This window comes from Ambystoma mexicanum, chromosome 6q (assembly GCF_040938575.1).
Source record: "Ambystoma mexicanum isolate Mex_15411 chromosome 6q, UKY_AmexF1_1, whole genome shotgun sequence".
Taxonomy (NCBI): domain Eukaryota; kingdom Metazoa; phylum Chordata; class Amphibia; order Caudata; family Ambystomatidae; genus Ambystoma; species Ambystoma mexicanum.
In genome coordinates, this window is record NC_090937.1 from 1,536,601,296 (window position 1) to 1,536,616,245 (window position 14,950).

The following is a 14,950-nucleotide window of genomic DNA, read 5'->3' on the forward strand; positions in this document are numbered from 1 at the left end:
ATGTTCAAATACAGAAATTGCAGAGTTGGCACAATTCCCAGCTTCACCCCTTAAGCAATGTGTGATCCTGGGCATCCCATTTAATCTTGTATTGCCTAACCTCTCAGAATTGCCAGTCTCTAAACCTTTCAAAATTGTTAGCCCTTCAGAGTAATTTCCTTCTCAGGGTATGATCTTCATAAAAGCCTCACTCATGGTTTCAGTGGCTATAGGGTCGCTTCCACTATAATACTGAGCATTGATATATTGCACACCACAGGCCCTTGTTCCCTTGATCTCCAATGGCTACACTATTTGAAAACAATGTCCCACTTCTAATATCAGTCTGTCTGGATAGAGGCACCTTCCTGGTAGCTTCTAATCTGCATTCACTATCCATGCTCTGCTATGTATAGCTTTCTCTTTCCTTACAATTGGTCTACTGTATCCATGCTTGAGCACTTTTGCATTCTCTGAGGAAGCTAATGTGAGTTCTCTGCCTATTCTGGGTTACATGTACCTTTTACATACATTCCCACATTAATACTACAGGCTGCATACCTTTGAAAGGAAGCGCCCCCAATTCAGCACGATCCTCCCCGCAATGAGAGACAATAAAGGACTCTCCCGTAGTGGGAATAAGACCAAGACAGAGTGCGGGTGAGCGTAAATGGGAGTTTATCCAAGAATAAGGCATGCAAAGAACTCTGCAACCTCCGAGAGCGCTCTGTCTGACAATAGCAAAGACAGGCGTATTTCTAATACAAAAAACGTCATCAACACCTAAACACTATAGGGGGCACAAGTTAATTGGGATTGGGTGTCGTCGACTAACTATAGGTGTTGCTGCAGCGTGGTTGGTCTTGGCAAGACGACGTCACTGGTCAGCCTCATGGGTTGGGTTGGGCCTGACAGGCCGGCTTGAGGTCATCCGTGCGGTGTTGGTATGCTGGGGCAGCCTGTGACAATGACGAATACCTTCCCTGTCTCATTTGCCCTAGGCCATGCACCTTGCGGTTATTCAGAAAATGACATTTACGTTCACTAATAAATCGCTCTGTAGCTTATCTTATAAAATAAACGCAACACATGAGGAATGCACCTCGTGAGAGGTCTGGTGGTTATCGGTTGGGGTGAGATTTACCTGTGTCCTATTGACCGGTATTTTAGGTCGCAGGACGGGGCTCTGGGGCCTGGGCCGAATGATACATGTCTGTCTGCTGCGTTAGAAGTTATTATATAGATGGGTCTCTGTGTCTTGTCTCAATGATGGGGGTCGTCCTTACACGGGGTCAGGATTCTTGGGGGGTTCGTGGGATTTATGAAAGGGTGCTGGTAGATCAGTGGGTTCATCCGTGGGTTTATTACCGTGCTGTAAATAACACAGGTGGTGGGCTGTGGCCTTGGTTGCGGCGCCGGGGCCTCTGACTCTCTGAAGTAACGCCAGCTTGGTTGGGGGAGGTGAGGGAGCGCGGCACAAGTCTTAGCTTTTTTATCTGGCAGGCTTGGTAGGGTGGGAGAGGGAATGGCCTTGCATATCCACAAAGGTATTTTCCTCGTGCGTTGCTGATCAGTGAATGCAGAAGTTTTATACTGTTCTGCCTTATTTTGACGTTATTTAGACACACATATATATTTCAATTTCGTTACACATTTCTTTAAGACAGTCGGTTCCAGTACCTTTTCATTACCTAACATTACGTTCACTACATTGTGTGCGTATTGTATGTACATTAGACGTTATACGAGGGATATCTAGGTTATGGCCTACAGAGATTGATGCTCGCCGCTTTGGGTGATTCAGAAAACATATATGAGTTCCAGTTTCTACATACTATGGAAAAAACACTTTTACAGATAGAGGTTATACGTTTGGTCAACATCTTTCTCCGTGGTTATAGCAGCACTAGTCCAGACCTGGAGGGATATCATATAACGTTACATTTTTATGGCTTATTCACATTTTAAACAGAGGTAGTTCATTAATACCAATACTTGAATTGTTTTCTACCTTCTTCAGATAGTGATGCTTCAGCTTTTTTCCTCGCTACCCCGGCCTTGCGGTCCGGGTCATACGGGGTGCAATATCACATTGTTACTAATATAATGTTGCCGTGTTGGCGTCTCGGGTTTAGTTCATCTCCGACTTTCTCATGGGAACGCGCTCGCAGCGGATCGGCCAGGGCTGCTGAGGCGGCAGAGATGCATGAAAGGCCCTCCAAAGGTGGGGGCCTCTTTATAGTGTGCTGAACTCACGCCATGTTTGCTAGACAAGATGGCGTCTAGGCCTAACTAAATGCAAGGAAAGGATACGTGTGGGCAATGTCGTCGGCGGGTGAATCCTCCTCCACCTGGGCCCGGGTGGCATGAGGGGGCGCCCACCGAGTCATGGTCCTCACCTGGGGAGAAAGCTGTAGGTGAGGAGGGCCTCGCGGCCAGTCCTCCCCTACATTTCCCCCCTTTCGTTACTTAAAGTAACGAATTTCTTTAGCTCTTCTAATCTTCTACATTCTTGTTCCTCTAACACTGCACCATCCCATGCAGGGGTTCCTTTTATAGGCATCCATGCTCTGCACACCCCCCTTAAACTCTCACCTCTCCTAGCATACTCGTCTGGTGTACATGTTAAATATATACAGTCGCCAGTTTCTTCCAGATCTACCCAGACCTCCTCATACCATTCCAGTTCTACGTCTCGTGGTTCTTTGATAGTGGTGTGCCATAGTTTATCTACTATGTACTTATCACGGCACATAGGCACTAACTGGTACCTGGGGGTGTTGTCTGCTCCTGTCTGCACATGTACTTCTTGTGTTGCTTTAATTGTACCACCGGAGTTGCCCATTGTCACCATCATCATTGCACCGTTAGGAACTGCATTAGCACAACATCGGAGGCCCACCTGGCATAGGCAGAACATCACAAGGACGATCACCACTATTGGTATCAGGAACTTCATTGTCACTCCAAGCCATGAGGGAACCCAAGAGAAGATATTGTCGAACCACGAGCTATCCTCAGCTCCACCTTCCATTTTCATCTTCTCGCCCAGGTTATGTACTGCTTCAATAACGTGGGACAGGGACCCATTTTCTGCATCTTCGGAAGGTACGAACGTGCAGCACGCACTTCCTATTTTTCGGCAAACACCTCCATCGATTGCTGTTAACAGGTCTAGAACATACCTGTTCTGCATGGTCATTAATCGCAGAGCTCGTAGTTCCACCTTTATTATGTTAAACCCTTCTTCAGTGTCATTGGCCAACTGGATCAGTTCCCACCGTGTGATCTGGAGCCATTTTGCATTTGCTCTTGCTTGGACACTTGATACTAGCGAAGCAAAGAATGTTTCCACGGAGCTGAACAGGCGATACCTGTCTGGGATCTGTGCCAATAAATCAGATGATGCTTGTGATATGTAGTTCGAGGCTCGCTTGTTCCTTGAGAGCTCTTCTCCCTTCCCTCCGGAGGACAGGACATAAAGGTGCGCTTGTGTAGTTGGAGAAGCCTGGTTCAAGCCTTCTTTCATCATGTTACTTCTGTCAATATGGCTTTCTGGAATCACCATTAGTGTTGAGTGCAAAGTGGCCATTGAGCAGCTACCACTCCATGATTGGGGAAGATGCAGGTACGCCTTGTTTCCGCATACCCAGTAGGTGTCCATTAGTGCTGCTGTCCCTTTTTTCATATCTGGGATGGTGAGAGTTTTGTTACAGTTCTTGTTCGTTCCCATTGCCATTTTTCCTTCTCCCTTGAAACATAGTTCGTTTTGTATTTCACTTTGTAGCTTGAAGGGTTTCTCCATCGCTGTTACCCATGTTAGTTTAGGGATGTGTTCTTTCCATGTTGGCAAGCACGTTCTTTCCATCCACCGCAACTTGTCCGGTTGGACACCTTTCAGTGCTTCTGCCTTGCACAGCACTTCTTCGTCTTTCCATTTGTTTTCGGAAAACAATGTCCCTTGTATTGCAAAGAAAGGTTCTTTAAGACAGATCACTCCAGACGCTTGCGAATAGCACGTTTTGTTGTTCTGTAGCATTCTGAAAGAGACATCGTGTGCTTGGAAAGTGTTCTTTATTCTACACAGCGTGAGATGAAGGAGACATTGGGCATCCACAATGGGCAATTCTCGTGGCAACAATACTTTAGGTGTGCCTGATGCATGGGGGATAAGTGAGCAGACATAACAGCTCTCATTTGTTGTTTGTTTGGCTGTTGTGCTCATATCTGCATACCATTTATTTGCTTGGTGTGGGTGTCGTGGGTCTTCCATTTTGTCTAGCCCTAGTCCATAATACTCATCATACCCTTTCCCACCAATCTCTCTTCTCCGCCTGCTTTTCTCCCTTCTTCTGTACCTTCTCGTTATAGTAGGTGAAGAACCAGGCCCCCCTTCCTCCTCCCCACCCCCCTTTTCTAATTCTTCATGTAGGGACATGTGTTCTGTCATCATAATCACTTTTCCATCATCCTTAATAAACTAGAGATCGTTGTTTGAAATTGGGGCGGGAGGGATCGTGTGGTTGTTGTATGTTCCAGGTTGGGACATTGTGTCATTATTTACATTTTTGGTTCTCGATTGTGAGAGGACAGCAGTGGGTGGTGTAGTATAGTATCCCCACACAAAGTGTGATCCATCCCAGATCAAGAAATCACCTTCTTTGATACCTACAGTCGGAATTGTTTTCGTTCCAGGGGCAAGGGTGGTGTTGTTCCCCCCTCCCCCCTCGTTCATCTCGGTAGAGATGAACGCTATAATCCAGTGTACTACCAGACAAAACATTGAGATGAAGAACACGATAGCACACATTGATAAACCACATTCAAATGAATACGTTAATCTAGCCACTAACATTTCTCTAAATCTAACATATCTATTAGTTGCAGGCTGCCCATTCGATGCCATGATAAATCCTGTTTGAGACACAAGAGTTCATTAAATACAAACATGTAAGCATTTCCACGTTGTAACGTTTCGGTGATAAAATATACGGTTGGGTGAGGGAGGGGGTGTGTTGACAGACAAGGTAGCCTTTCAATCATCATTATTCGTACCTTACTATATATATATAAATAATAAGAAACATGACATTTTTTAAAAACAACAATAATAAAAACATCTTAAAGAGCACAGGAGGGGAAAAAAAAAGAACCCCACGCAAAACTTTCAAAAATTGTAATAAAAAGAAAATTTACATATACATATGTACATGTTTTAGTCCAGGACATTTGTTGCGCGCTAATTGTGCTCACTGTTCATCTCATAAAGCACACAAAATTCCAATCATTCATTCCGCACAACTTCATCGTCCGCTGTTGCCTGTGCCTCGTCCTGCGCCTCACTTTCCGCAGCGCTGTAAGCTTTACGTACGTCTGTCAAATGCACCCAATATCGCAGGCCCTTCACCTTTACTGCTGTAGGTGTGCAAAACACTACCTCATAGGGGCCATGGAAACGTGGTGCATTCCACCTCCGCACAAAACTTCTGACATATATAAGGTCACCAGGCATTAGTTGTAGTGGTTTTTCAGGCAACCTGTCTGGTTCAGTTGCGTTCCCCTCCTCTCTTGTCGAGGGGGGGGCTAGTTGCTTTGCAATTACGCGCGCTGCCCGTGTCAGTTTTCGCAGATATTCTGTGAACTCCTCCCCCAATATAGCTGCGCTTCTGTGTGCATCAGAACGCTCACGGAGAGGCGAATGCGCTGTATGCATTCTTCTTCCCGTGACGATCTCGTGCGGGGACAAATGGTGATCCTTACTTGGCTGGTTTCGTAGTTCAAACAAGGCCAAAGGCAGGCAGTACATCCAAGTCTTTTTAAGGGAAAAGCAAAGTTTTGATAATCTGCTTTTTAACAGGCCATTTATCTTTTCCACGACGCCATTACTTTGAGGATGATAAATCGAACATAATTTGTGCTTTATTCCCAATAATGTAGTCACTTCTTTAAATAATTCATTAACAAAATGTGTCCCGTTATCTGAGCGAATAACGTCGCAAATTCCCCAGCGCGGAAATACTTCCCGCACTAGGAACTTCGCGGCGCCCCTCGCGTCAGGGCGGGCACATGGGCCTGCCTCCACCCATCTCGAAAAGGGACATACAACCACAATCATGTATCGCGCCCCGTTACACCTTTCTCCCATGTCTACATAATCAATGTGGAGCTCTCTGAATGGGCCACTTGGTTTTGGTATCGTACCCCTTAGTGTGCGCAAAGTCATACCTGAGTTGTAAATTTGACATGTCGTGCATTCTAAAGCTAACCTTGTGACGTGTTCCTGGAGGCAAGGTGCAAACCAATCTTCTTGTATCTCTGCCATTATGTGTTTCTTCGTGTTGTGTGCGGGAAAGTGTAGTTGTTGAAATGCTATTTCTAACAGCGTAATTGGCATTACCACTTTTCCTGAACTCTCTTGTCGCCACAATAAATCAGTCGGTGATTTGCTGCATCCTCTCTTAGTCCACAGCAATTTTTCCTCTGCACTAGCTCCCTCTTGCAGCTCTATTATCTCCTGTGTGGACATCATGTTGTATCCTGTGGGGACCTCTTGGCTTTCTGTGTGGTGCAACATGTACTCTCCTATTTCACCTTTTTGTAGATATGAAGCTGCTTTGGCAGCGGCGTCTGCTGCCGCGTTCCCCAAAGATACAAAATCTGTATTGGTGGTATGAGCTTGACATTTTACGATGGCCACTGCCGTGGGGTCTTGCAGGGCCTCAATCAGCTCTTTCAATAACTCTGCATGCTGGACTGGCGTTCCGTCTGCTCGTCGGAACCCTCTCCGCCCCCACCGGGCCAACCCACCGTGAACTGTTGTTGTCATGTATGCTGAATCTGTATATATGGTCACTGCGCACCCCTTGGCGGCATGCAATGCTTCTATTAGCGCTATTAGTTCTGCTGCTTGCGCTGAATAGTGTGATGGGAGGCGGTGTTGTACTAGTATCTCATATTCATCTTCCTCTAATCGTACCACTGCCATACCCACATGCTTTTCTCCTGTCTCCATGTCTATTGATGCTGACCCGTCCACAAAATACACCTCACCCTCGGTCAGGGCATTTTCAAAAATCACTGGATCCTTACTTTCGTCACCTGAGTACGTGGCGCAGTTATGGTTTTGCATGTCCTCTACGGTGCATGCCTCTGTGATGAATGTTGCTGGGTTCACTGTTTTACATCTTACTATATGGATGTTAGCGCTGGACAGTATTATCTCATATGCTGTGGCGCGTTGTGTTGTTAATGTGCTCTTTGTTCGCTCTAATATTGCAAAAAGTGAGTGTTCCACAAACAGTGTCACCGGGCAGCCCATCACTATCGTGGCACTTTTTTCAATCGCGAACGCTGCTGCAGCTAGGGATTGCTCACACGCGAAATGACCTTGCATTACTGCGTCTAGGGTGCCGCTATAGTAAGCAAGTGGTTTGTGCCCTAAAGATGTTTTCTGTGTCAGTACTGCTGTCATCAGTGTTCCTTTGCAGTGTGAAAATAAGAAAAATTCGCGCCCATAATCTGGATTTGCTAGTACTGGAGCGCTTGATATTAGCTCTTTTAGTGAGTTAAATGCTGTGTTCATCTCCTCTGTCCATTCTATGTGTTTGTGTTCGTGTTGTGCTTCCTTCAGTGCCTGTAACAAGGGCCTTGTGTACGCCGCATAGTCCAATATCCATGCTCGGCAATAGTTACACATACCCAGAAATTTCTGCATTTCTTTTACTGTTTTGGGCTCTCCAATTGTTCTAATCGCTTGTGCCCTGTCGGGTATAATTCGCTTGCCATCCTTTGATATCAACTGACCCAAGTATAGGACCTCTGTCAGACAGTATTGCAATTTCCCTTTGTCCACCTTGTACCCTTTGTTGGCCAATAATGTCAAGAGTGTTATTGAGTCCTTTCTGCACTCTTCCTCAGCCTGTGCACAAACCAATAAATCATCAACGTACTGAATCACTGTGCTTTCTACAGACAAATTCCCCAGATCTTCATGTAGTACCCTGTTAAATATGCTTGGGCTCTCGCAATATCCTTGTGGTAGTCTGCAGTGTTCGAACCTCCTTCCTCCCAATGTAAATGCTGTCAAATACCTGCTTTCTTCTGCTAAGGGAATCGAAAAGAATGCATTTTTTAAGTCAATTACTGTGAAGTGTGACGCTACTTTTGGAATATTGCACAGTATTGTCGCCGGGTTCGGCACTAGAGGGAACTCCTTCATTACCACATCGTTCAGTGGGCGTAAATCTTGTATCATCCTCCATGAACCCCCCTTCGCTTTTTTGATTGGGTAAATGCATGTGTTGCATGGGGAGTTTGAGGGCACGATTATACCCTGTGCTAGCAGTGCTTCTATTGTCTCTCTGATCCCTTCTTCTGCTTCTCGCGACAGTGGATATTGTTTCACCCGGGGTAGTATTGCTCCCTGTTTTACTTTTATCACCACAGGCTGAACTTCATGCAGCAACCCTACATCGTGGGGGCCATTAGTCCATAAGTTAGTGGGTACTGAACTCATGTCTTCATTAAAAAATGTGTGCGGTGCTCCTACTACCGCCATTAGTTCAACCTTAGTTTGTCTGGCTGTAACTACAATGTCGCAGGGCATTGCCAGTTCCATCACTACTTCACCATCTCCCTCAGTGTCAGAAAATAGCTCCTCGTCCGAGAGCTCTCTCAGCGGGATATTTGCATTTGTACACAATACTGTCCGCCACTCACACCCTTCCATGTCAATACCAATCACACATATCCTGTTTACTGATACATGTATTGCATGCAAATCCAACGATAGTACTGCCCCAAGAGCAGTGTCAGGGCTTGCTATGGGACGAAAAAGGAATTCTGCTGGGATCCTCCACTCCACCCTTTTTAGTTCTGGTACTATGAGAGCCAATGTTCTCATACCTTCGACAAACATCTCCTCATTTCTCGGTACCCCTCTGATCTCTTTCATGATTGTGTGGCCGTGTATTACTGCTAATATACGGAGGGGGCATATGCCTGGCGTTGAACATACGATACCGCTCCCTGTGAATGATATTGTCATGTTTAGTTTGCTCAAGAGATCTCTCCCCAGTAAGTTGATGGGAGAGTTTTCATAGTACAGTAAGGGTGCTTTCACTGTTTTTCCCCCTACTGTCACATCCAATACCTCTGTGTAAGGAACTTCAATTACAGCCCCAGAGAACCCCTGCGTCTCTAACGTTCTATTAGATAACGGGAACCGGCCCTCTCTAATGCATGATTTCTCCGCTCCCGAATCCACCATGAATATGAATTGCTTATCTCCTATCTGCGCACCTATCAATGGTTCCTCTGATGCATTGTGGGTCGTAGACAGTACTGGACACGCAAGTGCTCTCTGTGGGCTGTCCTATGCGGGGTGTCTCATTGCCCCCCCTTGATCGAAAATGTTCCCCGAAACCACTGACACTCCACTGTAAGGTGCGGGGGCGGGTGCCCCATTAGCTACTGTGGCGAAAGTGTTACCAGGCGTGTAGTGCACATTGTCATTATTCTGTGGGCTGGTTTGTGTTCGGTACTGATGTCCATGCAGTTGTGCGTTACTTCTTTGTACTACATTGTCTGGTTGCTGGTATTGTCCCATGGGGAGGCCGTAGGGGCTTCCCGGATGGGGGTGTCCGTATTGTTCTATCTCTTGGAACCCGTTGTTTTGTCTGCTCCTACATTCTCTTGAGTAATGCCCCCATCTCCCACAATTCCAACAGCTCCCCTGTGGACCTCTGGGACCCTGCCACCCATTTCCTCCCATTCCTCCATACCCTTGTCCTCCTCTTCGACCCCTGTACCCACCTCTTCCTCCTCTTGGGGCCCACTCTTGCCACGTTGGACCTCCGTTCTGCTCCTGCTCTGTCCACTGTCGTTGCCCTTGTCCTGCCCAATTCGCTGCTATTCTTCCTTGTATTGCTATTTGCCCCTCCTCTCCTTCCTCTCCCTCCCGTATGAGTGGGAGTCCCGCTACCGCTGCTGCGACCTTCACCAATTTTGATTGCACCAACTTCGCCTCATCCGCCAACCTTTTCTGTGCTACTTCCCTCTCTCTTTCTTTGATCCGTTTACAATGGTGTACTATTATGCTTTGGATCTCCGGCCAGCCTTTTGCCTCAACACCTGCTATTTTATCTAGTGCCTTTTGCACTTCCTTTGGGAGCCCTCTCTTAATGATGAAATAAAATAGAGACGTGGATTGGTGCCAGGGCGTACCCGTTTCCGCTCTCCACATCTCCTGCACCCTGAGAATGTAATCCATAGCGTCCTCCCCGTCATTCATGGTACATTGCATTACTGACTGCAAATCAGGGGTATCTGGGAAGGTTTCCCGCAGTGCGTCCCACACCCTTGCTCGCACGGTGTTAAAAGAAGCCCCATCATGGCGATCACACTCTAAAGTTACAGCTGGAAAACCCGCTTTAGCCCACACTCTGTCCGCCTGATCCCCTACTGCGGACACTAGTAGGCTTTTCACATCGCCTACTGCCAGCGGTATACCAGCGGTATGTTTCTCAAATGCATATATCCACTTGCTTGCCCCTCCTGACAGCTGTGGTAGTAATTTCATTAAATTAGCCTTGTCCATCTGAGCCCACGGTATATAGTTTGGCCTCCTGCCCCCTCTGTGGAGTAATGGGAGTTGTAATTTCCCTTTTACCGTTGCAGCTTCCTTTTCCTTAGTCACTGCTGACTCTAATGACGCCATCTTCCCCACTCTATTTCTTAGTCGTCCCATCCATTCATCTTCTATAGTCTCCAGTGAACAGGCACCATCTAGCTCCTCGCCTTCTCCTCCTATTGCCATGCTCAATCTATCACTCTCATCCACCCCTCCTCTGACATCACATAACAAATCCTCTCTGATCCCTCTTTCTCGTGATACATCTCCAATGCTTCCTTCTGCTGTCCCCACTTCTATTATTCTTGTCGGTTCTTCCTCAATTCTGAACAGTATTTCCCCCTTTTTCCATCCCTCCTCAATTTGTCTAGTTTCGCTCGACGCTCTAGACGTGCGTCCAGATTGTGTAGGGGCGCATGCTGTGCGTTCATATATGTCTTTTATTCTTGAGAGTTCATCTCTTGCCACTGTAAGCCTCGACTCTAAGTCACTCGTTAACTTCTCTATATCCACCCTCTGTGTGCCTCCCTGGGCGCGCTCTCTGGTGTTTTCGTATGGTGGGGGTGCAGTTGGCCTCTGTGGTGTGCTGGTCGACGGGGGAGGCACATAAATCGGGTCGCTATATCCTGCTGCAGGGGCTGGTTTAGGTAACATTGGGTACAACATAACCACCTCTGCAGGTTGTTCTGTGCTTACCTGTTCCTTTTCTTCTCGCGGGATCATTAGTGGATTGTCTGTGGTGGAGGGTAAATCAATATTTGGAGTTGGGGCTTTAGGTGGGGGTACTTCCTCAAACAATCTCCAGAGATCTAATATCTCCTTCCTATTCTGCCATTTTTTCCCCTTATACTTGAGGCGAATACATGTACATACCATATCAAGAACGCTTTTGTCAAAAGACCCTCCTTCTGGCCAAATCTGGGGCAACCCCTCCCCTTTCAATTCTGTCAACCACTGATCATGATATTTATTTATGCGTTCAGCATATCCTGGCAAGCTCTTACAAATGTGTGACAAGGGAGTTTCAGCCCCCATCCTCTAACTTGCTAGCGCTACCGCGTTCGCCTTCGTAACTTTTGATTAGGTGTAAATATGCGTATGTATACCTTTATGGCACAGACAAGAGCGGATCTCTCAAAATTATCACCCACTGTAATTCACTGAACAAATCTCTTCTCACTCACCATATCTCATCTCTTTCCCATTCCCAGGCACTCTTATGTGATCTCACTTGTAATTGATCAAGTACTGGTTATGGCCACACTCTCTGACACCACCTCACGGCCACCTGCTCGTCTCTAACACTCGTACGGTGCGCGCACCCTTCACAATGCTTTCCACTCACACTTTTGTCTTTTTCCTCCCTTTCCTCCCTAGCCAGCTGTCCCTGTTTTCCTGCTAAGGTTACTGTGTTCACGTCTGTACGTGCCACTACTGAGTCCCCACCTTTTAAGATGTTCTACCCCCCTTTTTTTTTTTTTTTTTTTTATTTTTTTTTTATTCCCCAAGTCTAACTACTTTATACCCTTCTCATTTTCCCCCCCCCTACCCCGTGGAAATGGAAAAAAAGAAATAGAGAGAGAGAGCACAATCACTAAAAAATATTCCCGGTGTCTCCTTTTGCTAGACACCAATAACTTATTTCTCACTTCTTCATATATTCCCAGTACTAGTCTAGATAGTACTATGCGGCGCCGCCTTCCACCCCCTTTCGGAGCTAGGTTCCCGTCACTTCTACCACGTCACTTATTTCTTACTCCTAATGGCCATATGCAAAAGAAAGAATAAAGAAAGTTTCAAGACCCGTCTTTAGTAGACCCCCGCAATTCTCCTCCTCTACCTTTCCCCGTTCCTCTATTCCCAATTCCCCTTCTTTTCCCTTTGACGATCACTCGCACTCGGTACTCACGTGCCCGTCTTGAACCGATACTCTCCGAAACTGGGTCCGTCCAGGCGGCGTCACCGGTAACTCAACGGTCGGCCCCTGGCTCCGGCGAGCGGCACTCAAAGGGGATTTTTTTCCAATCGGGATCCCGTACCCTTTCTCATTGAGTGCGCACTTCTTATTGTGCCGGTCGCCGTTGGCGGGCGGCCTCCCGGAGACGGCTCGCCGTGCGTATCCCTTCTCGACCGGAGATTCTCGTGCCACAAGGGGGTCGTTAAGAAGGAGTTAGGAAAAACAGTTTGGAGATATCACGTCGGGGTCACCACTGAAAGGAAGCGCCCCCAATTCAGCACGATCCTCCCCGCAATGAGAGACAATAAAGGACTCTCCCGTAGTGGGAATAAGACCAAGACAGAGTGCGGGTGAGCGTAAATGGGAGTTTATCCAAGAATAAGGCATGCAAAGAACTCTGCAACCTCCGAGAGCGCTCTGTCTGACAATAGCAAAGACAGGCGTATTTCTAATACAAAAAACGTCATCAACACCTAAACACTATAGGGGGCACAAGTTAATTGGGATTGGGTGTCGTCGACTAACTATAGGTGTTGCTGCAGCGTGGTTGGTCTTGGCAAGACGACGTCACTGGTCAGCCTCGTGGGTTGGGTTGGGCCTGACAGGCCGGCTTGAGGTCATCCGTGCGGTGTTGGTATGCTGGGGCAGCCTGTGACAATGACGAATACCTTCCCTGTCTCATTTGCCCTAGGCCATGCACCTTGCGGTTATTCAGAAAATGACATTTACGTTCACTAATAAATCGCTCTGTAGCTTATCTTATAAAATAAACGCAACACATGAGGAATGCACCTCGTGAGAGGTCTGGTGGTTATCGGTTGGGGTGAGATTTACCTGTGTCCTATTGACCGGTATTTTAGGTCGCAGGACGGGGCTCTGGGGCCTGGGCCGAATGATACATGTCTGTCTGCTGCGTTAGAAGTTATTATATAGATGGGTCTCTGTGTCTTGTCTCAATGATGGGGGTCGTCCTTACACGGGGTCAGGATTCTTGGGGGGTTCGTGGGATTTATGAAAGGGTGCTGGTAGATCAGTGGGTTCATCCGTGGGTTTATTACCGTGCTGTAAATAACACAGGTGGTGGGCTGTGGCCTTGGTTGCGGCGCCGGGGCCTCTGACTCTCTGAAGTAACGCCAGCTTGGTTGGGGGAGGTGAGGGAGCGCGGCACAAGTCTTAGCTTTTTTATCTGGCAGGCTTGGTAGGGTGGGAGAGGGAATGGCCTTGCATATCCACAAAGGTATTTTCCTCGTGCGTTGCTGATCAGTGAATGCAGAAGTTTTATACTGTTCTGCCTTATTTTGACGTTATTTAGACACACATATATATTTCAATTTCGTTACACATTTCTTTAAGACAGTCGGTTCCAGTACCTTTTCATTACCTAACATTACGTTCACTACATTGTGTGCGTATTGTATGTACATTAGACGTTATACGAGGGATATCTAGGTTATGGCCTACAGAGATTGATGCTCGCCGCTTTGGGTGATTCAGAAAACATATATGAGTTCCAGTTTCTACATACTATGGAAAAAACACTTTTACAGATAGAGGTTATACGTTTGGTCAACATCTTTCTCCGTGGTTATAGCAGCACTAGTCCAGACCTGGAGGGATATCATATAACGTTACATTTTTATGGCTTATTCACATTTTAAACAGAGGTAGTTCATTAATACCAATACTTGAATTGTTTTCTACCTTCTTCAGATAGTGATGCTTCAGCTTTTTTCCTCGCTACCCCGGCCTTGCGGTCCGGGTCATACGGGGTGCAATATCACATTGTTACTAATATAATGTTGCCGTGTTGGCGTCTCGGGTTTAGTTCATCTCCGACTTTCTCATGGGAACGCGCTCGCAGCGGATCGGCCAGGGCTGCTGAGGCGGCAGAGATGCATGAAAGGCCCTCCAAAGGTGGGGGCCTCTTTATAGTGTGCTGAACTCACGCCATGTTTGCTAGACAAGATGGCGTCTAGGCCTAACTAAATGCAAGGAAAGGATACGTGTGGGCAATGTCGTCGGCGGGTGAATCCTCCTCCACCTGGGCCCGGGTGGCATGAGGGGGCGCCCACCGAGTCATGGTCCTCACCTGGGGAGAAAGCTGTAGGTGAGGAGGGCCTCGCGGCCAGTCCTCCCCTACACCTTCCCAGATGCTATTGATAAAAGGTATCCTGTTTCTATACTAGAAGAGAAGTAACTTCTTTGTAGATTGCTATAGTTGGCCTTCAAATGCTACTTGTTTATCATTCTGATTAGAGCAAGAATGAAGAGGGTAAGGGGACTTAAAAAGGAGTAAACATGCTTATTTTGAATGTTGCAAGGGAGCATATCAACCTATAGGTTATGTTCACGGTGGGGGGGAGGCTGCCACCAGATATTCTTGA